This window comes from Bubalus bubalis, chromosome 19 (assembly GCF_019923935.1).
Source record: "Bubalus bubalis isolate 160015118507 breed Murrah chromosome 19, NDDB_SH_1, whole genome shotgun sequence".
Classification (NCBI taxonomy): domain Eukaryota; kingdom Metazoa; phylum Chordata; class Mammalia; order Artiodactyla; family Bovidae; genus Bubalus; species Bubalus bubalis.
Genome location: NC_059175.1, coordinates 52,524,257 through 52,552,208, shown reverse-complemented (window position 1 = coordinate 52,552,208; position 27,952 = coordinate 52,524,257). Strand labels below are relative to the sequence as shown.

The window sequence follows — 27,952 nt, the reverse complement described above, 5'->3', positions numbered from 1 at the left end:
AAATTAGATGTTAGTTAAAAAATTAAGACTCATATAAACTGGAGCTCTATATACAAAAGAAAACAGGTGACCTACTGTGAACATTCACAAATCCAAAGGGTAAAGGAGTTTGGTGGAAACTGATTTTTCAATCATAAGAGTTAATACATGTTATAAACTCTTGAAAGTAGGAAGAGAAATTAGTATCAAGAGTTTTAGAACTGCTAAGGGGACAAGGAGCAGTATGAGTTTATTGCTATACATGAAGGAATATAGATATTGTTTTTCAATAATCCCTGAGGAATCTTCCTAGAATCACAGAAGGGCAATATTTGAGGAAACATTTTAGAGAAGGCTTAGGTACTTCAGTTACTAAGTAAAATGTAAAATAGGGTTATTAGTTAACATTTTAATAATATGAAATATATAAAGGCATAGTTGCCAAAAATTAATTCAAGTCAAAATACTTTATATAAAAATATTAAAATACATACTGGTACCATCTAATAAAAATAATACAATTAGTTTTAAGTTGTAGAATAACTAAATTTGTTTAGTACTTCTCAATCTTCAATATGCCTGTGAATCACTTGTAGATTATTAAAATATAGATACTAATTCAGCTGACTTTGCTGTATTTCTAACATTTTTAACAAGCTCCTGGTAAATGTCAATCCTACTGGTACACAAATCATACCTTGAGTAGAAAAAGGTTTTTATCATGATCAACTAATTACTCTACAATATATGGAAAACATAACTCCAAAAGTGGCAGGAAGGTATGACTTCACCATGAATTGATCATTAGCGTAAGACTGTTTAGTGTAAGAACAAAAACACATGTGACTCTGCAACAACAACAAAAAATGTTTTTATTTTCTAATACCATTCAGTTGAAAAATAGGACTCAGGGTGGAGTAGGGCAAAACACAATGGGATTAATAAAAATGTTTTTCATGTTAGGTTTCTGAAAGCACATATAAGATGGTATTCTCTAAACATATTGTTAGGCAGTCACTCAATTGTGTCTGACTCTTTTCAACCCCATGGATGGTAGCCCACCAGGCTCCTCTGACTGTGGGATTCTCTAGGCAAGAATAGGCAAGAATACTAGAGTGGGTTGCAATTCCCTTCTCCAAGGAATCTTCCTGATCCAGGGATCAAGCCCAGGTCTTGTGCATTGCAGGCAGATTCTTTACCCTCTGAGCCACCAGGGAAGCCACTGAACACATTAACAGTGTCCAAAAGTGGCAAGTTAAAATATTCTAGACACACTTTTCCTTGTTTGATCAGCATTTTAGAGCACTGTTTTTATCTTTAACAAAACAGATATGTTCTTTTACATTTTTTGCTTATCTATAGCTAGGTTTTGAATGTTCCTTTAATTTTCTTCCATTTAATTATTGACAATCAGTTCAACTTTTTTTTAAAAAATAAATAAATGACATTGAAAAAAGAAGCTATTTATATGCTAGTGAATAGTTTTTTAATTAGTGTTCACTGGGTTTGAAAATCTTTTACTGCTGCAGTTCAGATACCCAGTCACAAGCTTAAATTGAACAGCTGGTTATGACAGATCTAAAGTATGCTTAGCATGTTTAAAATACTCACTGGTATGTCGAGGAAGTTCTATTGCTTTAGGCAACTCATTTATTTATATTAGATCTAGTACAGCAATGGTCCCAACGGAGCCCCTTGAACTTCTGTTATTAGCCAAAACAAAATGGAATGCCAACCTAACTCAGGTTGAAATCTGAAATAAAAAAGCTAGTAGAGAGGTCTATATCTAATATATTTGTCTCATATTCTCCAATTGAAGAAATAATCCAAGCACATGTATTCTATTATTATTAACATTTAAGGTAATGACAGAACCTTTGGCCAAGTCAGATCATATTATCTCATTAATTGAAAACATTTAAAGACTTATTCACAAAGTTTATCTTCCTTCAAGTACCATATATAGTATACTTTGGTAATCAATTTGCCTATTTCTCTATGACCAATAGCCCCTGCATCCTCTTAAAGACCCTACATCCCAGCCAAGATGGCTACCAGCACTTTTCCCAACCCTCCATAATCCCACAATATTCCCCTACCCTCAGTTCTTTCAGGAATTTTTTTCTCACCATTTTACAGACAACTAAAACATTACATTCTCTAGGATACCTTTTCAGAATGAGGGGAAAATAAAACAAAAACAGGTAACTGATTTCTTCTTTATTATCTCTCACATTTTGCGAAGCATCTTCCATTAAAAAATATTTTTAGCCATTGTTTCATGCTGTATTATGTTTGCCATTTTGGATTTGAAGAAATCCACCAAAACTTTTATTTGGCTCTCCCCTACATACTATTGTTATTTTAAGGTCAGAAATCTTGCCATGAATTATTTTTATGTTAAGTATACTTTCAGAAATTAAGGAAAGGTTGACAGAGTGACTTAACAGAACAACTGAGACCCCTATGATTCTAATTTAGTTCAAAATAGCATATACCATCTGACTACCATGATCTCTGAATTTGGTGGATCACCCTGTATTTTGAAAATTAGCAACACTTCAGAGACAGAAAGCAACTTTTCAGGGATTGATATTGTCTTCTCTTCTTAGTATGGTTACTCTAGATAGTGGCTGTAGGTTGGTTGGTTTGTTTGTTTGAAGACAGTTTGGAGGGAAGACAATTTTAATGCAAGATGCTTTGCAAAATGTGAGAGATAATAAAGAAGAAATCAGTTACCTGTTTTTGTTTTATTTTCCCCTCATTCTGAAAAGGTATCCTAGAGAATATAATGTTTCAGTTGTCTGTAAAATGGTGAGAAAAAAATTCCTGAAAGAACTGAGGGTAGGGGAATATTGTGGGATTATGGAGGGTTGGGAAAAGTGCTGGTAGCCATTTACAATGGAAATTTACAATGGAAATTTCATGCAGTGTGGTTGGTCTTCCCTCAAGGGAACCCACTAATCCTGTCAATCAAGCTGTTCCAGATATGTGAAGCAGCCTTGTTTGAGGACTCAGAGTCAGAGGCCAGGCCGCTCCACTATGAGTTTAAGTCATCTTTCTGGCCACAAACATAAAATGTGTTGTTATGACTGAGTATATTGAGTACAATTTTAGGAACAGCATAATCATTTGGCCGATAGCAAGGATACCAGAAGATAAAAATATCCTTATTAGTAATTAATTCCTGCTGTTTTTTGGTCATATGACCATCTTAACCTTGTCAGTTATCTCCTTGATTTTTATGCCTCTGGAATCCCTCCATTTGACACATTGATATCAGGGCACTTATCTCAATAGTAAGAGATGAAAAACCAATGGTGACATCTCCAACCCTGTCTGAACTGTGGCTAGTACCTGAAAGCTTTTCAAGTGGTCCTTGAAATGTCTGGTATCATTACCTCACACTGAGTTTTCACTGCCTTTTTGAAGAGAGTATCCTCTAAGTCCTTTTGATGGGAGTGATATGGAAGAGAGAAGGCAGAGAGCTTGCATATAATAAACCCATCCTAACATTCCTCTAAGCTTTTGAACCCTTTCTTCTATTTTATGATAAGTAAGTTATGACATTTCAACCTCCTTGAATTTAGGTCACTGCTAGTAAGCATTTCAATCAACCTACCAATTCACTGAGTGCTACTTCCCGATGTGTAATCAAATCTATTAAATGAGGAATCCCTATTAACTTCATCCATATTGAGAAATTCAGGCTTCCCAGCTGACACTAGTAGTAAAGAGCCTTCCTGCCCATTCAGGAGACAAAAGAGACATGGGTTTAATCCCTGGTTGGAAAGATCCCCTGAAGGAAGGGAGGGCAACCCACTCCAGTATTCTTGGCTGGGGAATCCCATGAACACAGGAGACTGGAGGGATACATTCTATGGGGTCGCAAAGAGTCAGACAAGACTGAAGCAACTTAGCACGAACACATGCCTATTGATAAATTCAGCACCATCCACCATTATATTTTGTCATTCTTTGTCTAAATTTCTTATAGCACTATATCTGACATATTTCTTGGTTTTTGCTGGTATCAGCAAAATATTGAAATTATTTTGTGGAGGCTTTTAAACTGTCATGTTGGAGAAGATACTTGAGAGTCTGGAGCCTATTATACAGAGTGAAGTAAGCCAGAAAGAAAAACACCAATACAGTATACTAACGCATATATATGGAATTTAGAAAGATGGTAACAATAACCCTGTGTACGAGACAGCAAAAGAGACACTGATGTATAGAACAGTCTTATGGACTCTGTGGGAGAGGGAGAGGGTGGAAAGATTTGGGAGAATGGCATTGAAACATGTAAAATATCATGTATGAAACGAGTTGCCAGTCCAGGTTTGATGCACGATACTGGATGCTTGGGGCTGGTGTACTGGGACGACCCAGAGGGATGGTATGGGGAGGGAGGAGGGAGGAGGGTTCAGGATGGGGAACACATGTATACCTGTGGCGGATTCATTTTGATATTTGGCAAAACTAATACAATTATGTAAAGTTTAAAAATAAAATAAAATTAAAAAAAAAAGAGAGTCCGTTGGACTGCAAGGAGATCAAACCAATCAAGAATTCCCCAGGCAAGAACGCTGGAGTAAGTAGCCAAAATCCAGGGGATTTTCTCAACCCAGGGATTGAACTTGGGTCTCCTGCATTGTAGGCAGATTCTTTACTGTCTGAGCCACCAGATAAACCCCATTTATGGAAAATACCATGTTAAATTCAAGAGAACAGTGAATTGGTCTTTTAAATCTTATGAAAAATTTTACTGTAGTTTTGAGATTATCTTCATATATTATTCATGCAATATTTAAAAATTAGCTGAATGAAATGAATAAGCACCTGGATAGTAAAGATAACAATAAATAAATTCATTTTGCCTATACAAACTTTTTTTTTTTTAATATGCTATCTAGGTTGGTCATAGCTTTTCTGCCAATGAACAACCATCTTTTAATTTCATGGCTGCAGTCACTATCCGCAGTGATTTTGGAGGCCAAAGAAAGTCTCTGCCATGAAGTTATGTGACCAGATGCCATGATCTTAGCTTTCTGAATGTTGAGCTTTAAGCCAACTTTTTCACTATCCTCTTTCACTTTCAACAAGAAGCTCTTTAGTTCTTTGCTTTCTTGCCATAAGGGTGGTGTCATCTGCATATCTGAGGTTACAGTGAATGACAAGAAAGCCTGAAGCACTGCAATACACGGGGTGGTAAAGAGTCAGGATTCTTGACAACACCACATTTCTGAATTTAAATGACTTAAGTAACACAGAAGATGTTTTTCTGGAATTCTCTTGCTTTTTTGATTATTTCTCCTGGCAATCTTGATTCCAGATTGTGCTTTATCCAGCCCAGCATTTCACAATGATGCATATAAGCTAAATAAGCAGGGTGAAAATACGCAACCTTGACGTACTCCTTTTCCTATTTGGAACCAGTCTGTTGTTCCATGTCCAGTTTTTTTTTTTTTTAATACAAATTTATTTATTTTAATTGGAGGTTAATTACTTTACAATTTTCTAACTGTTGCTTCTTGACCTGTATAGAGATTTCTCAGGAGTCAGGTAAGGTGGTCTAGTATTCCCAACTCTTTAACAATTTTCCATTTTGTGGTGATCCATACAGTCAAAGGCTTTGGCATAGTCAATAAAGTAGAAGTATATGTTTTTCTGGAACTCTCTTGCTTTGCAGATGATCCAACAGATGTTCGCAACAGATGTTGATCACTCCAAATGTTCAAGCTGGATTTAGAAAAGGCAGAGGAACCAGAGGTCAAATTGCCAACATCTGTTGGATCATCAAAAAAGCAAGAGAGTTCCAGAAAAACATCTTCTGTGTTTCTTAAGTCACTTAAATTCAGAAATGTGGTGTTGTCAAGAATCCTGACTCTTTAACACCCCATGTAATGCAGTGCTTCAGGCTACCTTGTCCTTCACTGTCTCCTGGAGTTTGCTCAAACTCATGTCCATTGAGTCAGTGATGCCATCCAACCATCTCATCCTCTGTTGTCCCCTTCTTCTCCTGTCTTCAATCTTTCCCAGCATCAGGTTCTTTGCCAATGAGTCATCACTTTGCATCAGGTGGCCAAAGTATTGGAGCTTCAACTTCAGCATCAGATGTTTGGGAGTGAATTTGTGACCTAAATTCTAATTGTAACATGGAGAAATAGGCAAAAACCTAAGATATGCAGATGATACCACTCTAATGGCAGAAAGTGAAGAGTAACAAAAGGTCTTCTTCATAAGGGTGAAAGAAGAGTGAAAAAGCTGGCTTAAAACTCCACATTCAGAAAACTAACATCATGGCATCCAGTCCATCACCTCATGGCAAAAGAAGGGGAAAGAGTGGAAACAATAACAAATTTTCTTTTATTGGGCTCCAAAATCACTGTGGATGGTGACTGCAGCCATGAATTTAAAAGACACTTGCTCCTGGAAGAAAAGCTATGACAAACCTAGACAGTATATTTAAAAGCAGAGACCTCACTTTGCAGACTAAAGTCCATATGGTCAAAGCTATGGTTTTTTCCAGTAGTCATGTAGGGATGTGAGAGTTGGACCACAAAACAGTCTGAGTGCTGATAATTGATGCTTTCAAATTGTGGTGCTGGATAAGACTCTTGAGAGTTCCGTGGACAGCAAGGAAATCAAACCAGTCAATCCGAAAGGAAATCAACCCTGAATATTCATTAAAAGGACTGATGCTGAAGCTGAAATTCCCATACTCTGGCCACTTGATGCAAAGAACTGACTCATTGGAAAAGACCCTGATGCTGGGAAAGACTGAAGACAGGAGGAGTAGGGGACTACAGAGGATGAGATGGTTGGATGGCGTCACCAACTCGATGGACATGAGTTTGAGCAATCTCTGGGAGTTAGTGATGGACAACGAAGCCTGGAGTGCTGCAGTCCATGGGGTCGCAAATAGTTGGACACTACTGAGTGACTGAACTGAACTGATAAGTTAGCTCCTCCCAGCTCAGTTTTTCTTGTATCCTTTGAGTGCTTGCTGAGTTCTAGAAGACCTCTGATTCTAATCATGGGTAAGGTCTAAATAAGGTCTAAATAGGGGGTGGTATACTTTTGAGGAAAGCGGACAGTTTTTGCATGGCAAGTCCATCAGGTGGATTTCTGTGGTATCTTCAAGCAAGAGAAATCTAGTCTTCTCAAACAGAAAAAGAAAGACTTTTTTTTTTTTTTTTTTTTTTTTTTTTTTGCTAAGGAAAGAGGCTTAGAGAAACTCAGAGTATAATGTTCATCAGCCTAATCCAAACCCACTCAGATGGCTTTTGAAATTTTCTGATTTTCTTGCAATGCCGTGATCTAATAATTTAAAGGCATGAGCTTTTGTTTATGGTTTGTTTGTCTGTAAGGTCTCATGCATTAAAACAATTATTCCAACTTATAGTTTTGTAATCAGCACCAAATAATGAGGACAGTTATGACTTGGCTTCAAGATCTTTGCTTCAGAGGGCCCTTCATCACAAGTAAACATAGTTGGTTATTTAGTTAATTTGTAAGTCACAGAATACTAGAGATTTCTAGTGTCCTTTTTACCTCTAGCAAATGGTTCACTATTATGCCATGGGCAAGGACATAATCAAATCAGTATCCTAGACCCAACATTAGTATCCTACACCATTTCTATTTTCAACTCTTCTGGTATCAGCTTCTTCAGACAGAATTAAGAAAGGAGAATAGAAACCATAACAGAAAGTTAACAGATACTCTGGAAGACTGAAAACGCAAGAAGACAACAGTGAGCTAAGAAAGAGATATAAGTGCTGAAAGCAGCTACCACCCGTAAGGCTGGGGAACACAGGAGAATTTCTGGGTTCTTTATCTATGATCTTTCAGGTTCAAGTAAATGCTTTTTAAAAGTGACAGAAAGAAACCTTTAATTTACACTCTGTCTTGAAGTATTTCTCCCATCTATTTTTTTTTTAACAAAGAACTTTGAAATATTTGTTTTATAAGAACAGCTTATTACAGCTTAATACTTATTAAAGATATAAGAAACCTAAATCATGGAGGAGGGGACCCTGGGGTGAGGGGAAGGGGTCTGCCTGCCTCTCTCTAGTCCTCCACTGAGGGGGGCAATAAAGCCAGTTCTGTGAGAATTGGAATCAGCAGGATATGGGTGGTGCTGAGGTGAAGAGCAGTATGAGGTAATACTGTCAAGAAGAGCAAAAAAGAAAAAAAGGAAAGGAAGAGGCTTTCTTTCATTTTCCTGCCTTCCAACTCCCTCTAGTACTTCCTTGGGGAACATGATAAAAAGCAATCGAGAAAACGAAAAATGTTGTTTCAACAGCCACCATCCACATTAGAGGGTGAGCAGGGTCACATCTGCAGTTAAAAATACAATAATTTCATTACTGACATGGTTTTACTCATAGTCTCCCAATGGGGAGTCCCTAACATATTTTTTTATTCATCTCTCTAGCCACTCAAATGCTGCTAAGTTGCTTCAGTCGTGTCCGACTCTGTGCAACCCCATAGATGGAAGCCCACCAGGCTCCCCCATCCCTGGGACTCTCCAGGCAAGAGCACTGGAGTGGGTTGCCATTTCCTTCTCCAAGCCACTCGAATAGTTAAGAATAAATTCTCATGCCTATTAGCTTCCCAGCAATGTTTCTTGAATGACTGAAGGAATGCTAGTAAGAGAGCCATTTTAAATTCCCTTTTCAAGCAATGGGGATTCAGAAGCATTTAATGCATATCAACCCTGCTGTTGTTTTTATGCCTGTGATTATGTCAATCACTTTTTTAAGTTTTTTACCCATATGATTTTACTGAACCCTTGGATTATCTCTACAAGGTAAATGCCATGATCTTCCTTCTTATAAAGTGGGTGAAACTCAGGCTTACGAATATTCAAAACAAAAGCCAAAAAAAAAAAAAAAAAAAAAAAAACACCTCTTCTCTAAATTTGGGGCATAAGAGAGGCAATATAACATAGTGTGTTTTTTTTAATTTATTTATTTTAATTAGAGGCTAATTACTTTACAATATTGTATCGGTTTTGCCATACATCAACATGAATCCGCCACGGGTGTACACATGTTCCCAATCCTGAACCCCCTCCCACCTCCCTTCTCATACTCTCCCTCTGGGTCATCCCAGTACACCAGCCCCAAGCATCCTGTATCCTGCATCAAATCTGGACTGGCTATATGTTTCTTATATGATATTATACATGTTTTAATGCTATTCTCTCAAATCATCCCCCACCCCCTCCCACAGAGTCCAAAAGACTGTTCTATACATCTGTGTCTCTTTTGCTGTCTCGCATACAGGGTTATCGTTACCATCTTTCTAAATTCCATATACATGCGTTAGTATAAGCCGATTATACAGAGTGAAGTAAGCCAGAAAGAAAAACACCAATACAGTATACTAACATAGCATATTAAAAATATATTCCAGAGATAGAAATACCTGAATTTGAAATTCAGGCTCTCAGTTTCTCTTTTTTCTTCTATCAAACAAATTTCAAAATTGGGTTTCAGAAATTTAATTTAAAAAACCTCCAGCGTTCTTTCTTGGCAAAAATGTTGTTGCTTTGAGTCAAAGTGTTCTGTCCTTAGTAGAAACAGTTTAACAAGGAATATTCATGGCAAATAATTGGTCAGTTCTCTAGTTCCAAGCCAAGAAGTCATATTGATTTATGACTGAAGTACTCAATAACTAGATGGCAAAATGATACTGAGTACTTCTACCAGCCAGCAAGTAAACTTTATGTACACCTGTGGTGGATTCATGTTGATGTATGGCAAAACCAATACAATATTGTAAAGTAATTAGCCTCCAGTTAAAATAAATAAATTTAAATTAAAAAAAGTAAAGTACAGAAACAAAAAGAAAGCCAAAAAAAGAGAAAAAGAACATTAAAAGCACATATAAATTATTAAATGAATGTCCAAAAAGGGTATTTCAGAATAAGTTAATTTACAAGAAGAAAATATGCCAAGATACATATCCACACACATGGTGACAGAAAGCAATGGCACTGTAAGTACTTCTTCCTATCTGTTCTTTTGCAGGACCTTTAAACATCTTCAGAGACCAGTGGTTTTATTTATGCTTCATATAGACCTTGATCTATGCATTGTTTCAAGAGACCTTGCAAAATTTAATTAGCATGTTAGCAAAATAGTTCAGTTGCTTGGCTCTTCTTTCAGTACATTTTAAATTCAAATCAATGCCCCAAAAGGGAACATAAACAAATCTCCAGCTTGTATTCTGCTTTAAAGTGCTTTATTTTACCAAATACCTTAAATTTTGTTTTCTGAGGGGTATCTAATAGTACACACTGTATAATGACATGTATATGTCTCTTACAGTTAGAAAATGCTATGGATAAATATAGGGTCATTACACAGTGCATATGGATATGAGAGTTGGACTGTGAAGAAGGCTGAGCGCCAAAGAATTGATGCTTTTGAACTGTGGTGTTGGAGAAGACTCTTGAGAGTCCCTTGGACTGCAAGGAGATCCAACCAGTCCATTCTGAAGGAGATCAGCCCTGGGATTTCTTTGGAAGGAATGATGCTAAAGCTGAAACTCCAGTACTTTGGCCACCTCATGCGAAGAGTTGACTCATTGGAAAAGACTCTGATGCTGGGAGGGATTGGGGGCAGGAGGAGAAAGGGACAACAGAAGATGAGATGGCTGGATGGCATCACTGACTTGATGGACGTGAGTCTTGTTGAACTCCGGGAGTTGGTGATGGACAGGGAGGCCTGGCGTGCTGCAATTCATGGGGTTGCAAAGAGTCAGACACGACTGAGCAACTGAACTAAACTGAACCTTATCTTCATGTAGGGCTTCCCCAATGGCTCAGTGGGTAAAGAATCTGCCTGCAACACAGGAGACACAGGTTCAATCCCTGGGTCATGAAGATCCCCTGCAGAAGGAAATGGCAACCCACTCCGGTATTCTGGCCTGGAAAATCCCATGGACAGAGAAGCCTGATGGGCTTCAGTCCATGGAGTCGCAAAGAGTCAGATACACCAAGCAACTAACACATACATACCTTCATGTAAGAACTTCCCTGGTAGCTCAGACGATAAACAATCTGGCTGCAATGTAGGAGACCCCTTTTCAATCCCTGGGTCAGGAAGATCCCCTAGAGAAGAATGTGGCAACCCACTCCAGGAGTCTTGCCTAAATAATTCCATGGATAGACCATGGGGTTGCAAAGAGTCAGACACAAATAAGCAACTAGAACTTTCACCTACCTTCATGTAAGGATTAGCACATGAGAATTTGCCACCAAATGGAATGCCCCTCTTTTTTTTTTAAATCAAAAGAAAGAAGGAGAAAAGGCAAGGATATTGGAGACATGACAAAATTATTTGCAAAGTTTATTTATAAGAATTAACGTTTTGGTTTTTGTTATGATGTTCAGTCGCCAAGTCATGTCTGACCCTTTGCAACCCCACGGACTACAGCATGCCAGTCTTCCTTTTCTGCCATGATTTCCTGGAGTTTGCCCAAGTTCAAGTCCATTGAACTGGTGGTGTATTCCTTCAACTCACAGGCATTAATCAGTTCTATGAAACTGCACTTTAAGGAATGAAAAAAAAATTACAAAAGATTATCTTTCTCTCAGTCATACAGTTTGCATAGAATGATATAATAAAGACACAATTAATGTAATGATTATTAATGTGAGGTTTTATATGATAAATAGAGGCATTCTCAACAACAATTTGTACACATATTGGTAATGTTTGAATTGGTAAAGAATGAGAGGAAGACAAAATCAGTAAGATTATCAGAAGCAAAAATTGAAAGTTGAGAGAAAGTACTTTGGGGAAAGGGAAAAGGTAGCTTAGCTTGAGCTCAGAGTGATCACCAATGACATCAGAGACTGGTCAAGGCCGGATTATGAAAAATATCAATCTGACTGAGGATTTTTCTTTTTAACTTATAAGTAATACAAAAGAAATTTCAACCCATTAAAATATGGCTAGAAAGTACAATAAGGAAAGGGAAAGAAGAGGACTGACAAAATGAAATCAGAGTGGATGCTATTACAGTACATGGTGCTGCAAGAGTCATACACAACTTAGCTATTAAAAAAACAATTGTGTTTTATGAGTCTTTATGTCACTTAATTCAATCACAGTGCTTTAAAAAATATAAAATTAGGTTATATCTGATTACTGACAAGAATTCCTTAATTGTTCTAATTTATATATTCATTGGGCTTCCCTGGTGGCTCAGTTGGTAAAGAATCTGCCCACAATGCAGGAGACCTGGGTTCAATCCCTGGGCTTGGGAATAACCCTGGAAAAGCGAAAAGCTACCCACTCCTGTATTCTGGACTGGAGAATTCCATGGACTACATGGAGTTCATGGGGTCACAAAGAATTGGACATAACAGAACGACTTTCACTTTCATACATTCATTACACCTGAGCCCCAAATTGTGACTAGCAAATGTGAGTTACAAATAATGGATGGCCCCCTCTCTGCCAAATACATACCCTGTCCAATTGATTATGGACTTTGGATTATGCTTTCTGCAGATCCATAATGTCCCTTAGACTTATTCTCAACATGGCACAAGTAGCTATCATCAACCCAAAATATATGTCAAAAACAGCAATGAGAAATACTGTATACTTATGAGAATGACTAAAATACAAACCACTGACAACAAATTCTGGAAGGATATGGAGTGACAGGGACTATGCTGATTGAGAATACAAATGAATTGAAAAGCTATATTCACACAAACAACGTGCATCTGATGTTCAAAGCAAGTTTATTCAGAAACACCAAAACTTGGAAGCAACCACGATGTCTCTCAGTAGATAAATGGGTAAACAAACTATGATTAACCTATACGATGGAATATTATTCAGCAGTAAAGTGAAATGAGACCAAGCTTTCAAAAGACATAAAGAAACTTAATGCATGTTACTGAGTGAAATAAGGCAATCTGAAAAGAGCCCATATTGTATGATTACAATCATAGGACATTCTTGTAAAGACAAAATTATGCAGACAGTAAAAAGATCAGAGGTTCAGAGAGAGGAAGGGGCAAAAGCATAAATAAATAGGTGAAACCCTGGAATTTTAGGGCGATGGAATTTTGATCAGGTATAGGTCATTTGTATATAAAACTATGCATTTGTCATAACCCATAGAATGTACAATACAAGGACTGAACACTAACATGAACTATGTGCTGGTGATTTAGTCACTAAGTCATTTCCAGCTTTGTGACCCCATGAACTGTAGCCTGACAGACTCCTCTGTTTCTGAGATTTCCCAGGCAAGAATCCTGGAGAGTGTTGCCGTTTTCTTCTCCAGGGGATCTTCCTGAACCAGGGATTGAACCCATGTGTCCTGCTTTGCAGGCGGATCCTTTACCACTGAGCCACAAGAGAAGGTAAACTACAGACTTTACATAATAATATTTTATTAGTAATGACTCATTCATCACTACAACTGCATCTTGAAAATGCCAAATAGTAATAACAGGAGAAACTAGCATGGTTAGGGGAGGAAGCTAGCAGTGTAGAGAGGAGATGGATGTAGACATTAGAAGTATATGTCACTTCCTCTCATTTTTCAAAAACCTAAACCTAATCTAAAAATTTAACTATTCATTTAAAAAATAGATATACTGTAGATGTTTGAAACCCATTTGACATGTCTGCTCTAGAATGGGATATTTTCCCATTTTCTTTTTCCTTTCAATCATAGGTTAGATTTGACTACTTGACCTGAGTGGTATTTGTATATCTTTTAGACAAGTAGTAAAGTTCACTCTTATTTCTACCTACATATGATCCATTCTATGATAAATAGAATGCATAATAATAACTATTTTCTATTATTTTCAGTAGCCCTGTGGAAAAATCCTCATATATAATTTAGAGTAACTGGAATTGGATAAAAAACAAGATTTAAGGATTCAGTTACATGACTCAAGACACAGTACTAATGGAAATGAAACAATCCCCATTAGAAGAGACATCAGTTCAGTTCAGTTGCTCAGTTGTGTCCAACTCTTTGCAACCCCATGGACTGCAGCACACCAGGCCTCCCTGTTCATCACCAACTCCCAGAGTTTACCCAAACTCATGTCCATTGAGTCAGTGATGCCATCCAGCCATCTCATCCTCCGTCATCCCCTTCTTCTCCCATCTTCAATCTTTCCCAGCATCAGGGTCTTTTTCAGTGAGTCAGCTCTTCACATCAGGTGGCCAAAGTATTGGAGTTTCAGCTTCAACATCAGTCCTTCCAATGAACACTCAGGACTGATCTCTTTAGGATAGACTGGTTGGATCTCCTTGCAGTCAAAGGGACTCTCAGCGTCTTCTCCAACACCACAGTTCAAAAGCATCAATTCTTTGGCGCTCAGCTTTCTTAATAGTCCAACTCTCACATCCATACATGACCACTAGAAAAACCATAGCCTTGACTAGATGGACCTCTGTTGGCAAAGTAATGTCTCTGCTTTTCAATATGCTATTGGTCATAACTTTCCTTCCAAGGAGCAAGTGTCTTTTAATTTCATGACCGCAGTCACCATCTGCAGTGATTTTGGAGCCTCCCAAAATAAAGTCTGCCACTGTTTCCACTGTTTGCCCATCTATTTGCCATGAAGTGAGGGGATCGGATGCCATGATTTTAGTTTTTTGAGTGTTGAGTTTTAAGCCAGCTTTTTCAGTCTCCTCTTTCACTTTCATCTAGAGGCTCTTTAGTTCTTCTTCACTTTCTGCCATAAGTGTGGTGTCATATGCATATCTGAGGTAATTGATATTTCTTCCAGCAATCTTGATTCCAGCTTGTATATGGATCAATCTAGTGAAAGTGAAGTCGCTCAGTCATGTCCAACTCTTTGCGACCCCATAGACTGTAGCCTACCAGGCTCCTCTGTGCATGGGATTTTCCAGGCAACAGTACTGGAGTGGATTGCCATTTCCTTCTCCAGGGGATCTTCGGAACCCAGGGCTCGAATCCGGGTCTCCTTCATTGTAAACAGATGCTTTACAGTCTGAGCCAAAATCTAAAATCATACCTAAGCAAATTCTAATGTTACATATTTAGAGGTAATCATATTGGCCAGGTAAGTATGTGTGCAGTGGTGGGGATTTAAGTACAGTGAGGACAAATTATTAAAGAGGAAAATGGAAGCTATAGAACACAATTCAGGTCACATATTAAAGGTGATTATATTTTTATTCTATTCAAACTGTATAAAAACTACACTCATATACTCACATATGTATTCTCAACCAATCATATACACACATAGTTTCACAAAAACAAGCTCAGGAGTGATTTTAAAAGTGGAATTCAATTAATTGGTAGTAGCAACAACAGCAATAACTATAAGTACATGCATGCTTTCTAATTATTTGCATCCTATATCTCAATCTATAAGATTAAAGTTATAGATTAAAGTGAGTTATCTTGTTTCCTGAGAAAGTCTGATATTAGGCTATGATATTAGTAGTTATCCATACCAGGCACTGATTTTTCTACTTTTCACACCTTTATAGAGATCTATCCTCATATCATGTGAGGTATAGAAAGTTACATTTCAGTGGTATTTTTACCGTTTTACCATTAAACATGAATAATTAACATGCAATATATATATACACACACATATATATATATCTATCTTAGTTCTGGGTAAAAGTTTATTATATAAAAAAGAATCACATAGTGCCACTAACTCTCATGTCTTTGTCTTGGTTTTTAATTCAGCCCTTTTCCCCTATCCCCCGTGATGCTCTACTACCACTACTACTACCTGCTCAGTCACTCAGTCGTGTCCTACTCTTTGTGGTCTCATGGACTGTAGCTCACCATGCTCCTCTGTCCATGGAATTTTCCAGGCAAGAAAACTGGAGTGGGTAGCCATTTCCTACTCCAGGGGATCTTCCTCACCTAGGAATCAAACCCATGTCTCTTGTGTCTCCTGCATTGGCAGATGGATTCTTTATCACTAGCACGACCTGAGATGCCCTATTTTTGTTCAGTCACTAATAACAATGTTTGCGACCCTATGGATTACAGCATGCCAGGATTTCCTGTCCTTCACTACCTCCCAGAGTTTGCTCAAATTCATGCACACTGAGTTGCTGATGCCATCCAATCATCTCATGCTCTGCTGCTCCCTTCTCCTCCTGCCTTCAATCTTTCCCAACATCAGGGTCTTTTCTTATGATGTCCTACTTTAACATAAAAGACAGCCTCTTTTTAGAAGAAGCAAATTAAATTTCTTAAAATATTTTTCATTATTGATTACATTGACCTATAGCATTAAGATTCCCACTCAAAGTTTATTACTCAATAAATCACATTAAGTAAATATAATTTTGTGAGAAAAACTACATTAGACCATATGCCAGCCTATTTCAGATATACTTGGGATGATTACCACATAGCTATATATATTATACTGCTGCTGCTGCTGCTAAGTTGCTTCAGTCATGTCCGACTCTGTGTGACCCCAGAGACGGCAGCCCACCAGGCTCTCCCACCCCTGGGATTCTCCAGGCAAGAACACTGGAGTGGGTTGCCATTTCCTTCTCCAATGCATAAAAGCGAAAAGTGAAAGTGAAGTCACTCAGTCATGTCTGACTCCTCACGACCCCATGGACTGCACCCTACCAGGCTCCTCCGTCCCTGGGATTTTCCAGGCACGAGTACTGGAGTGGGGTGACATCGTCTTCTCTGATATATATTATACTAGTTGTATTCAAAATTCACTCCTTTCAAGGTATGCAAATTTTCTGACAAAGGATAAAATCCTTACACATACTTTCAAAATACCAGTAAATGAAATGACTGTACCATGCCTATCTTCCCATTTTATTCAAGCAACTACTCTTCTACCCTGATAAGTCAATGAACCTTTCAATAAAGGATTGGGATTCCATTATTCATTGTCAAGAATCCCTTCCCTCCTCGCACTTTCTGACATAAAATCTCAGAAAGTAGATTTCACCTTTTATTATTTCCTGGAGTCGTTATCATGTGATGAAAAGTCTAGACCTACCAAATAGATTGTTTGTGCACAGAGACATCATTAAGTGTCGACTGATTCCCAAAATAAAACAGCAGCCAGGATACACCTTTAGCTGCTCTAGAAATGTGAGGACTGTGTTTCCATTTATTAAGAAAGGCTCCAGTGTAATTCAATGTGTATGGCTTCCACAGGGCTTCCCTGGTGACTCAGTTGGTAAAGAATCTGTCTGCAATACAGGAGACCCAGGTTCAATCCCTGGCTGGGGAAAATCCCCCAGAGAAGAAAATGGAAACCCACTCCAGTATTCTTGCCTGGAGAATTCCATGGACAGAGGAGATTGGTGGGCTATATAGTCCACGGGGTCACAAATAGTCAAATGTGACTTAGTGACTAAACCATGGCTTCCATAAGTGATGCAGGAAATACCTTTATCCCCACAATAAGCCCTTGGATCACCCTCTGTGTAAATGTATGAAAGCTTCATACAGAATGATGAAGAATTTGAAGAGGAGGCGAGAGTGGAAAATAATCCACCTGCCAATGCAGGAGACACAAGGGATGCAGGTTCAATATCTGGGTCAGAAAGACCCCCACGACTAGCAAATGACACTCCACTCCAGTATTTTTGTCTTGAAAATTCCATGAGCAGTGGAGCCTGGAAGGCTACAGTCCATGGGGCTGCAAAGAGTTAGATATTACTGAGTGACTGAGCACACACACAGATTTAAAAATATAGCTCCTGAATGTGTATAGATTGTGACACCATTCTATTATTTTCAACTCTTCCATGTCTGTTTTTGTAGAAAATAAGTAATATTCTCTTAGCTCCCTGCTGTTCTCTTCTGGAAGCAAATTGCATGTGAGCCCAGAGTCACTCAATCTGTCTACGTGGTTCACAGTTATTTGCAGACAATTGTAAAAGAAGTGTCCTCCCTTTAGTTTTTTTCCTTATATAAACATTTATGGTGCTAGTTGCATAATATATGTATTATGTATAACCTTTGTATTTTCTTAAAATCACTCATTTTAATATTTGAAGCCTCTGTTATTTTAAAAAATTAAACCTTTTGTATATAAGAATATTTGAAAGAGAAAACATAAAAAGTATAAGATACATTCACTTTCTTGTGAAAATGAAGAATTTTTGTTGATCTGAAAACTTTTCTTTTTGTGGGGAATAGGAGAAACCTACTTCAAGCAGCACTCAACATTTTAAAAACAGGTAAATACTTTAAGAAAGCAGTAGAACCTCTCACAGTGAAACCACCGTGTATAACACAGGAAGAAAGAGCCCCCTAATGGTGCAGATACCTATAAAAAACAAATAGGTGGTGCTTGCTCAGTTCTTATTGGTTCGCTAAGCCTGAGAGACATCTAATACTATGGAAATGAATGGAAAGTTGAATAAAATGTCAGATGGAGCCCTCCAAAGATGGTATAGAAAAGTGAAAATTCCTGAGCTGAATTGACTGAACTGCTGAATTTCAGATCTAGACTGGTTTATATCCATGACTGCTAGGATACATGTCTTCATGCCTGCTGAGAGGCACTGATCTGACATGCAGGAGCCATATTAATTACATAGTTGGGAAGTGTGAAATATTATTTTTTAAAATAACACTTTTTTTTTCCCCAATCATGATACAATTTCCTTTTAAGAAGATGGGGAAGCAAATCCCTCACAGGGTTAAGCACTGAAATTGTAAAATAACAAAACAAAAGAGAATGAAAGTAATACCGTAAGCTAAGAAGGATGCCTAAATATCAATTTAAAGAAAGTATTTTAAAAATATTTTAAAGGAGATATAAGCCTAATCATGTGAAAAATTAAGGATGAAGATTTACAGCTGTCCATACTAAAGAATTAATTAAATTTTCTCATATAATCATACAACACAATTGAGAATTTCTTACTGTGTTTCCCCCAATAGAACCCATAAATAAGTGCTATAAGGAAAATATACTGCATAAGTACCTGACACTAATACTGTTGCAGCAAAGTTATGAAATTTTAAATAATTTTGTGTATTAAATATAGAAACTATAAGAGTAAATCACCAAATCTTAAGTACATCCTTTGTTGAAATGTGTTATATTATTTGCAAAAATAATAAAAAGATTAAAACAGTATTTTGTATTTGAACAAAAAGCATAATTAAACAAAATTATAACTGATTTAACATAAATGCTATATGTGGATTTGATACAATAGTGCTAATATACACATAGTTTCTCAAATATGATACCCAAAAAGATGTTTTTTTTTAATGACTCAATTCAAAGTTTAAAAATTTAGTATTCTCCAATACATATTTCTATTTCTTTAGTCAAAATGCAGTTTAAAAAGTCTACATTAATGATACAATCATTCCCTTCTGATATGGCTATTATAAATAGAAATACCTAGGTAGTTATAATATTTACTTAAAAAACATGAAAATATTATTCACATTTGGAAAACAAAATAGATATCATAAAAAGTTATGCTTTTCAAGTATGCAGTTATGTTTAAACACAAGTGAGGGTGAAACATACACAAATACTGCCATTCAGAGAATGTAACATGAAGAAGTTCAGCTACATTGTCTAACAAGTTTTTGGCCATCACCTTCTCATGTGAAACACTGTATAACATATTTAAAAGTTTTGTGGACTTATCACAGATGGAAGCTTGGTTGATTAGAGGAGTGACTCAGGAAACTTTACTTGAAACTGACAATCCAAACAGCTCTTAGAATACAATACCTCACTTCATTGACCCCAGACCAAATAAATTGCCATCAAAAAATCTCACAAACCATTTTAGTCCTAGCAAGGATGAAATAAATCCTTTATGTCTGATGTCACAATGCTGTCTCATTAACAGTTGACATTTGTGACCTATAAACCTAAGGTTAACCAACCATATCAGTACTGCATTGCCCCAACCCACTATTCCTATTCCATCCCATCACTTTCAGCAGAAACATGAAAAAAATCCCTGTTACCAGAAGAGAATTTAATATGTGCAAAGTTCCCATATAGTCACAGACACTTCACCAGCGCTTACCTTCACTAACACTGAAATTAATTGAGAGAACTGTAGCTCTAGTACCAGCTGAACATCTCCACACTCATATTTCCCTGCCTGAGCTCAGTACTTTCTTAAGACCAAATTCTAGCTGTCAATAACTTAGCTATAATAAGATGGCAGTCTAATGGCAAATCATTTAAGATGCATCATATTTATGTTGAAGAATTAAGACTGCAATCAAAAGACAGATTTAGGGGGAAAAATTCACCACTGACAATCGCTGAAAAGCACACAGTAGCTTCTATGCATGAAATATAATAGTAGACATTTAATGCAGCAATGGTCCTTTCCTGCTTGGCTATTATTTCTCAAAGTTGCTTAACAGCTAAGAGCCATATATGTGCACATATTTCAGGGCTGTCACCAAAAATGCTCTTTTTTAGTGTGAACTTTGCTTATTTCTCTTCTTCACACAGATGATCTACTCATAAACTTATAATCCAGTGGTTTTATAAAACAGAAAAAGAAACTTACATATCCCTGGAGATAAAATAGCAAATATATTCATATAAATATGCATTAACACATTCCTAAATCCACATGCCTGTATACTGTATTAAGTTTAATATATCACCGAAACTCAATTTTTAAAGCACACAAAGCTCTGATGTATTTTACTGTGGATGTCTCAAAAAGAAATCCAGAGAGAAAAATTTAATTTTCTTACCAGGAGCTGGACACGGTATCTATTCAACTCAGGAACAACATGGGGCTGGAAAGGGAACTTGATTGGGGTTTTCTTTTCAAAATCCTCGTTAATGAAGCAGGAGTGGATGAACTATTCCAAGGTGAAGTCTGTTATTTCTTTCAGGGGCTCGGAGCTGACATCCTCTTGTGAAAGAAAAGGCGCCTCAGTAAGTTGTTGACTGAGGGAGCTGCGGAGCAAGGCGCTGGGCAGGGCAGTCACACAGGGATGCGCTGGAATGTGCCTGCCTCCCTCCCACCCCGCACTCTGCGTCCCCCGCTCTCCTTTTCACCCTGAGGCTCACTTAGCTCCGAGTCTCCGCTCTCGCTGCTGCTGTATAATCAATCTAGCCTGTCTGAAGCTAATAGTCCCCTATTTAACCAGCCAATCAATAGGAAGGATTCCACTGCTAGTCCCAAGAGTCTGTTTCCAAGTGTGGTACAAACAGGAAGAGTTTTGCCAGCAGTTTAGCCAAATATTTTTTCATTATTTCATCTCCTGTTAGAGATAGGGCCAGAGAGAGCAGAGGCTCAGAGCAAGCTTCCTATGATTGCAGATTTCTGCATTTAAAAAACTGTACCTCTTCTTTTTCATCTGATACTAATTTATAATTACACACCTGCTATTCATCATCATTTAGGAATTACAACAGTTGCATATGTGATTTAAAAAAAAGCTTTCTCATTCAAATATATGAGAAAAATACAAGAACAAAATTACACACATGGACAGTTTTTGTTTTTTTCCCCCTGAAAACAACAGTGCCTTCAGAACCTGTATGGCTTGGATCAATTAAAGAATACCCCATTATACTGATGGATGTTAAAAGTTATTCATTTAATTCTAGGAAAATAGCGAACTGTAGTGTTTTTCTCAAAAGGAAAGAGAAGCAGTGTTCATAGATTTTATTGAACTAGAGCCTGAGTCAGACCTCAGCGTGTAAAATGTTTTTCAATTTTATAGCATAAATCTAGGAAAGCATCCCTCCGAATGTATCAAACAGAACATTTCACACCTGATTCATCCCTTCAAGGTTAAGAAGATTTTCTTCTTAAAGTGACACATTCACTGCTCATCTCCTGTAACTGACCGTAATAAAGAAGCACAAAGTGAGCCACTGAAGACCAGACTGTCTTTTTATTCCCCAGATACTTCTAAGGGGAATAAAAACCATAAAAATAAAAGAACATTTGTGGTCAATTTGGTCTTGGTTTGTAAACTGGCCCCATAACACAGAAGACAAGGAGAGACCTAGGAAAGAGCCACTTGGGTTGGGTGGGGGGCAGGTTTAATAAATAGGAGACTCACCTGCCAGGCTTGCATTGGTGGCCCCAGGATGCGTGGATCTCTGCATCTGCCTGCCAGATGATTAAGAATTTATATAGAGGCCTGAACTGGGTTCATGTACACCATCCACCTGGTCTCAGCAATGCATTTCTCTCTCAAGGTTGTGTCCTTGAATGTGGCTTCCACTGTGGGAATGGCAGGCAGAAAGTATGTTCCCAGGACGGGGAGGAGTGATGAACCTCTGTTTTTCTGGGGTCCAGCTCTCTGGTTCAGGCTGCAGTCACATCCTCTTGATGACCTCCTCCAACACTTAGCCAATCCCTAGAAATTCAGGCTCTTCATTTCTAATTAGGAAGCGGTTGCTTATTTCAGTTTCACACTGCTTGGTCAACCAACCTTCTAGTTACTTTTTCTCGGTAATAATACATTATGGCTCTCATTAAACTAAATTGTATAGGAATACTTAACTACACCACAATTCTCAGCTGGAATTAAATTCCAGGCCATAGCCCTTGTAGCTACAACTTTCAACATTATGTAACATGAATAAAAGTTTGGAGTATGTGCTAAGATATCTTGTAAATGAAGACCAAAAAGACCATAAGAAAGGTAATGGTCATGGAGTCACACTCAAAGTTCAAATTATAAAGTGTTGTAACACTTATTAGAGGCAAACTTCCTCTATATAATCGACTCAGTTCAGCAAATATTTATTGAGCAACTCTTTGTATCAGGCCTTGTACTCTCGATAATAGAAAGTAATTAAGTAAAGGAGAGAACAAGCTTTTTTGTATGTTTGGTGTTTTCAGAGCACTGTAGTAGGACAAGTCAATCTTCTAGGAGTGTACATCCTGGTGAGTAGATAAGGAATCAGCAGGTAAGCAACATACAAAGGGAGAGCATTCAGTTCTTGCCTTCTTTAACATTAGTTCAAAGGGCAAGGTACACAAAAGCAAGATCATTCCTCCTCTAGGAAAACAGAAAGACTCTGTAAAAACCATGCCATTTGCAATGACCTTATTAAAGAGAAAAAAAAAAGATCTTACTGGCAGAGGGAAAGGAGCAACAGAGGGAAGAGAGAGAAGCAAAACTTTGGGGTCAAAGGAAGCAGGAGATGGGGGAGGGGTAGAGCTAAGTGGGAAGCTGGCCGGAGGATCTTGAATGCTAGCTGAGAATAAGCAACTGGATAATTGGGAGCCTTTCAATTTCTTTCTTTCTTTCTTTCTTTTTTTTAACAGAAAACCAATAACATTTCAAATGTGCTTTTGGGAACTATTGCCAGATTGACCTCTGTAGGCCTGTGCTGGGTTAAATCTCAGAGTTTTGGGTTAAGTAGAAAGAAATAGCTTTCCTGCTTTGACAGGCAGAGGGAGCCACAGGGGGATAATGCCCTCAAAACTGTGTCCCACCCCTGAGGGAGCAGTGAAAAGTCTCATAGTGTTTCAGGAGCAGGGTGGGATGAGCTCATGAACACTCTTCTGATTGATTGGCGGTGAGGTAACTGAGAGTCAGCATCATCAACATTGTGGCTCCAAGTGGTTCATGGTCTCTGTGCTTGTGGGCAGCGTGTGTGTGTGTGTGTGTGTGTGTGTGTGTGTGTCAGTTGGTCAGTGTGGGCAGCATACAGTTAACTTTTTCCACCTGGTGTGGGTTTCAATAACTGCAAAACAACTCAGAGGACTTGACTCAGAATATTGCCTATAGCTCTTGAGGAAGAACTAAAGGTCCTTGACTTTGTTTAATGACTAATGTATTACTTTGTTTTGCTTGATTATTTCCTTTCTTTCTGTGGTTTCTCACTTCTCTGATTAAATTTATTATGTGACTAAGATTTTCCTACAGATAAAAGGCAGGCAAAGAACAGAGGTGAGGGAACCTAATTTGGGAAGGACTCACAGACCTGTTAAGTTGCAGAACCTCAGTCTTACAGGAGATTTCAGGATGCACTGGAATGAGACCTTGGTGAGAGTGAGGAATCACTAGGGACCATTGCCAGGGTCTCCTTTAGGAGTACTAAGGAGAGTACTTAGTACTCTCATGGTGGTTTGCTCATGGTGGAAATGGGCAGAATGAAGTAATACTGAGAAACATTCTAAAATAGAGTCTCTACATGATGTAGTAACCTACTGAGAAGGGGTGCAATTTAGGAAGACTTTAAACACTCAGCTACATGGGTGACTGAAAGAAAAGGTGAATTATAAATGGCACACATTTTCTATCATTTTTGTTTCTGTTATAGAAGTCATCCGTCCTTAATTATATGTGTGTGTGTATTAGCGGCTCAGTTGTGTATGACTCTTTGAGACCCCAGGGACCGTGGGTCTCCATGCAACCCACAAGACTCCTCTGCCCATGGAATTCTTCAGGAAAGAATACTGGAGTGGGTTTCCATTTCCTTCTCCAGTGTATCTTCCCTGCCCCAGGGATCAAATCTGGGTCTCTGGCATTGCAGGAAGATTCTTTACTGACTGAGCCATCAGAGAAGCCCTAATTATAATTGCTATGTGCAATTTCCTACAACAATGTAAACTCCAATGAAAATAATTGAATTTTTCCAATACTCTTTCCTTCACATATTTTAGAATTGTACCTGACATATATTGGTACTCAATTCATAACAAATTCTGAGCTAATAATTCTGCAAATATTATCTCATTCAAAACTCTGTGGAATGGTTGTTTCTGTTCAGTCACTAAGTCATGTCCAAGTCTTTGTGACTCCATGCATTGCAACATGCCAGGTCTCCCTGTCCCTCACTATCTCCTGGAGTTTGCCCAAGTTCATGTCCACTGAGTCAGTGATACTATCCAACCATCTCATCCTCTGCTGCCCTCTTCTCCTATTGTCTTCAATCTTCCCCAGCATCAGGGTTTTTTCCAATGACTTGGGTCTTTGCATCAGGTGGCCAAAATATTGAAGATATTATCTTATTTCACATCTAAAGAAAGTAATGGTTGAACAGGTTAAGTAGCATTGCCCAATGAAATGCAATTAATGTCTGTTGAATCTCAAAGACCATATTCTAAACAGTGTTGAATTTTTAGAAAGCAGTTGTATTATAAACTAAAATAGAGAATTCCCTGACAGTCCAGTGGTTAGGACTCTGAGCTTTTACTGTTAAAGGCCTGGATTCAATCCCTGGTCAGGGAACTAAGATCTTGTAAGCTGTGCTGTGCAGCCAAAAAAAGTAGAAAATGATTATCAGGATATTGATATCTGGGTCATATAATTGGTATAGATGAAGGAGACAAAAAAAAATGAAATTCAAACAAGAGGATCAAAGGGATGCATATTAAGGATAGAAAGCTGAAGTTTTCAAGTGGAATAACCACTGGACTCATGTACTGAGAATAAGAAGACTGTTGGGAGGCATTAGGAGGAGGGTTAATAGCAAGGTGTGCATGATAGAGATAACTGCTGAGCCAAAGGACAACAGGGACCTTATTAAGTAGAAGAGGCATGGCTGAGCTGCTCTGAGGACCCAGCAGAGCCAACAAGTTATGCATTTCCACTGGCACCAATCTGTAAGATTGCATGGATTGCTGAGCTATGCTCAGCAGCTTAGATGTCTGAGAGACTGAAAGGATTATTAGAAAGCAAAACTTTGGTTTCTTTTAGGAGAAATTTGGCAAGAATGGGAAAAAGTGGATAAGAAGCAGGGAGGGAGGAAGAAAAGACCGTAATATCTTGCATAGTTTGAGTTGTCTCAATAGTTGGTTGTAGAGTACATATCCGTACAAAATGTAGAGGGCTGGTTGAAAGAGACACCTTGAGAAAGCAAGTAAGAGAGAGATACTTAATTTGTAAAGGCCATGAAGAAAATGGGAATGTAGAGGCCAATAGCTTTCCTGAGAGAAAATACTGTCAAAGTACAAAGTACTGTCAAAAATTCTGCTGAATTTATTGATTTCAAAATTAATAATAAACACTTTATGGCTCTAAATAACCTATTAGAAGCTGAGGATTTCAATAAAGATAGATAGGATTTTTTCTACCAGTTGACTGATTTAATGAAAAGATGAAAGTGAAAGTCAATCAGTTGTGTCTGACTCTTTGAAACCCCATGGACTATTGAGTCTGTGGAACTCTCCAGGCCAGAATACTGGATTAGGTAGCCGTTCCCTTCTCAGGAGATCTTCCCAACCTAGGCGTCAAATTCTATATGAGCTGAGTCACCAGGGAAAACCAAGAATACTGGAGTGGGTAGCCATTCCCTTCTCCAGAGGATCTTTTAGCCCAGAAATCAAACCAGAGTCTCCTGAACTGCAGGCAGATTCTTTACCAGCTGAGGACCAGGGAAGCTCTAATACTTGTAAGCATATAAAATGTATATAATTATAGTTATTAATCTAAGTTCTGCAATAAAATTGTATGCATAGCATAAAGAATCATGGAAATGGAAAACCCAACAGTATGAAAAGTTATATGTCAGAAGATACCAGAAGAAGAAAGAAGAAAAAGATTAATGAAAAATAAAAATGGAGAGAATATATGTGCTTAGTTTAGGGTTCCCATGATTTTAGAAATAGAAAATAGCATGCTAAAATGAGCATAAAAGATGGTTATAAAGGTTGGAAGTGTTGGTCAGCACTAATTTTGCTTCTATGCTAAGAATTACTCAGAAGGAAAGAAAACCATGAGGTCAAGGTACATTTTATTTCTGATATTGTATTATTCCCTATAATCTTATAAAAACTTAAACAAAACCATGAAAATATCATCATGCATAAAAACAATCTGTATACAATGAAGTACTTTTGATGAATGATGTTTTAGAAAAAATAATAATAACACTAATAATAATAATGTTTTAGAAATAAATTTCAGTGGCAACAAGATAAAGGGAAATTTTATAAAGGCACTAACTATGAGAATAGAGATGAGGGGAAAAGTATGAGCAGCTTTTAGGTGATAAAACATTCAGGGCTTTATGAATTTTGAATATTGGTTAAGAATCAAGACAATGAGTCTATTTTGATGTTAAGTGAGAAAAGGGGCAGAAATGTATATTTTTTGTTTTGAGAATGATGATGTTGGTATTTGTGGTGGATGTATAGGTGCAGAGTCCAGTAAGAGTTTAATAGTTGGGTTTTTGATACCTTAGAGAGTCATTTAAACAAAAGATATAGATATAGATAATCATTTATCTTATTCTGGAGAATCAAGAAAGAACACTTAGAATAACAAGATAAAAGGGATTGAAGGCAGGAACATGGAGAAACCTGAAATTTGAAAAGCAAAGTATAGAGATAAGCCATTGAACAACACTGAGAAGAATTGACATGAGAAATCCAGAATTAGAGATTTGAAGAAACAACAGTAAAAAAAGAAGCAGGCATTCACTGCTGCTCTAAAAAGAACAATTTTAAGTTTGTAATGTCGTGCATTTTGATCACTTACAATAATGGAGACAACTACTGAATGAAGCATATATAAATGCATCAACTTTTTGATTCTTTCTGTTTGTCAACCACTGGGTTATTACCTCTCATGTGTTTACTAGTCTAGGAATAACTTTATATTGAGTAATTTTATATGCAAAACTAAATGCCGGACACAATAGAGAAAAGGAGTCTGTCAAGGCTGTATATTGTCACCCTGCTTATTTAACTTATATGCAGAGTACATCATGAGAAATGCTGGGGTGGAGGAAACACAAGCTGTAATCAAGATTGCCAGGAAAAATGTCAATAACCTCAGATATGCAGATGACACCACCCTTATGGCAGAAAGTGAAGAGGAGCTAAAGAGTCTCTTGATGAAAGTGAAAGAGGAGAGTGAAGAAGTTGGCTTAAAACTAAACATTCAGAAGACTAAGATCATGGCATCTGGTCCCATCACTTCATGGGAAATAGATGGGGAAACAGGGGAAACAGTGTCAGATTTTATTTTTTTGTGCACCAAAATCACTGCAGATGGTGAT

General features: G+C 37.7%; 1 protein-coding gene and 1 non-coding gene across 6 annotated transcripts in view; one reads left to right on the top strand and one right to left on the bottom strand.

Moving 5' to 3' along the window:
* The window catches only part of CDH18 (cadherin 18), a 1,275,757-nt gene extending 1,253,384 nt beyond the window's left edge, over positions 1-22,373 (bottom strand). For 2 of the 5 annotated variants that reach the window (XM_025270679.3, XM_025270680.3), the window contains exon 1: positions 20,725-21,299. The gene's annotated coding sequence lies outside the window, so the exon portion shown is untranslated. Of the gene's footprint in view, positions 1-20,724; positions 21,300-22,050 lie in introns of those variants that run through there. The other 3 variants (XM_045163642.1, XM_044932379.2, XM_044932378.2) reach the window with 2 other exon arrangements.
* Positions 17,180-17,251, top strand: TRNAC-GCA. Its single transcript has one exon. It is a non-coding gene; the product is annotated as a tRNA-Cys (tRNA).
* Positions 22,374-27,952: the final 5,579 nt, after the last annotated feature.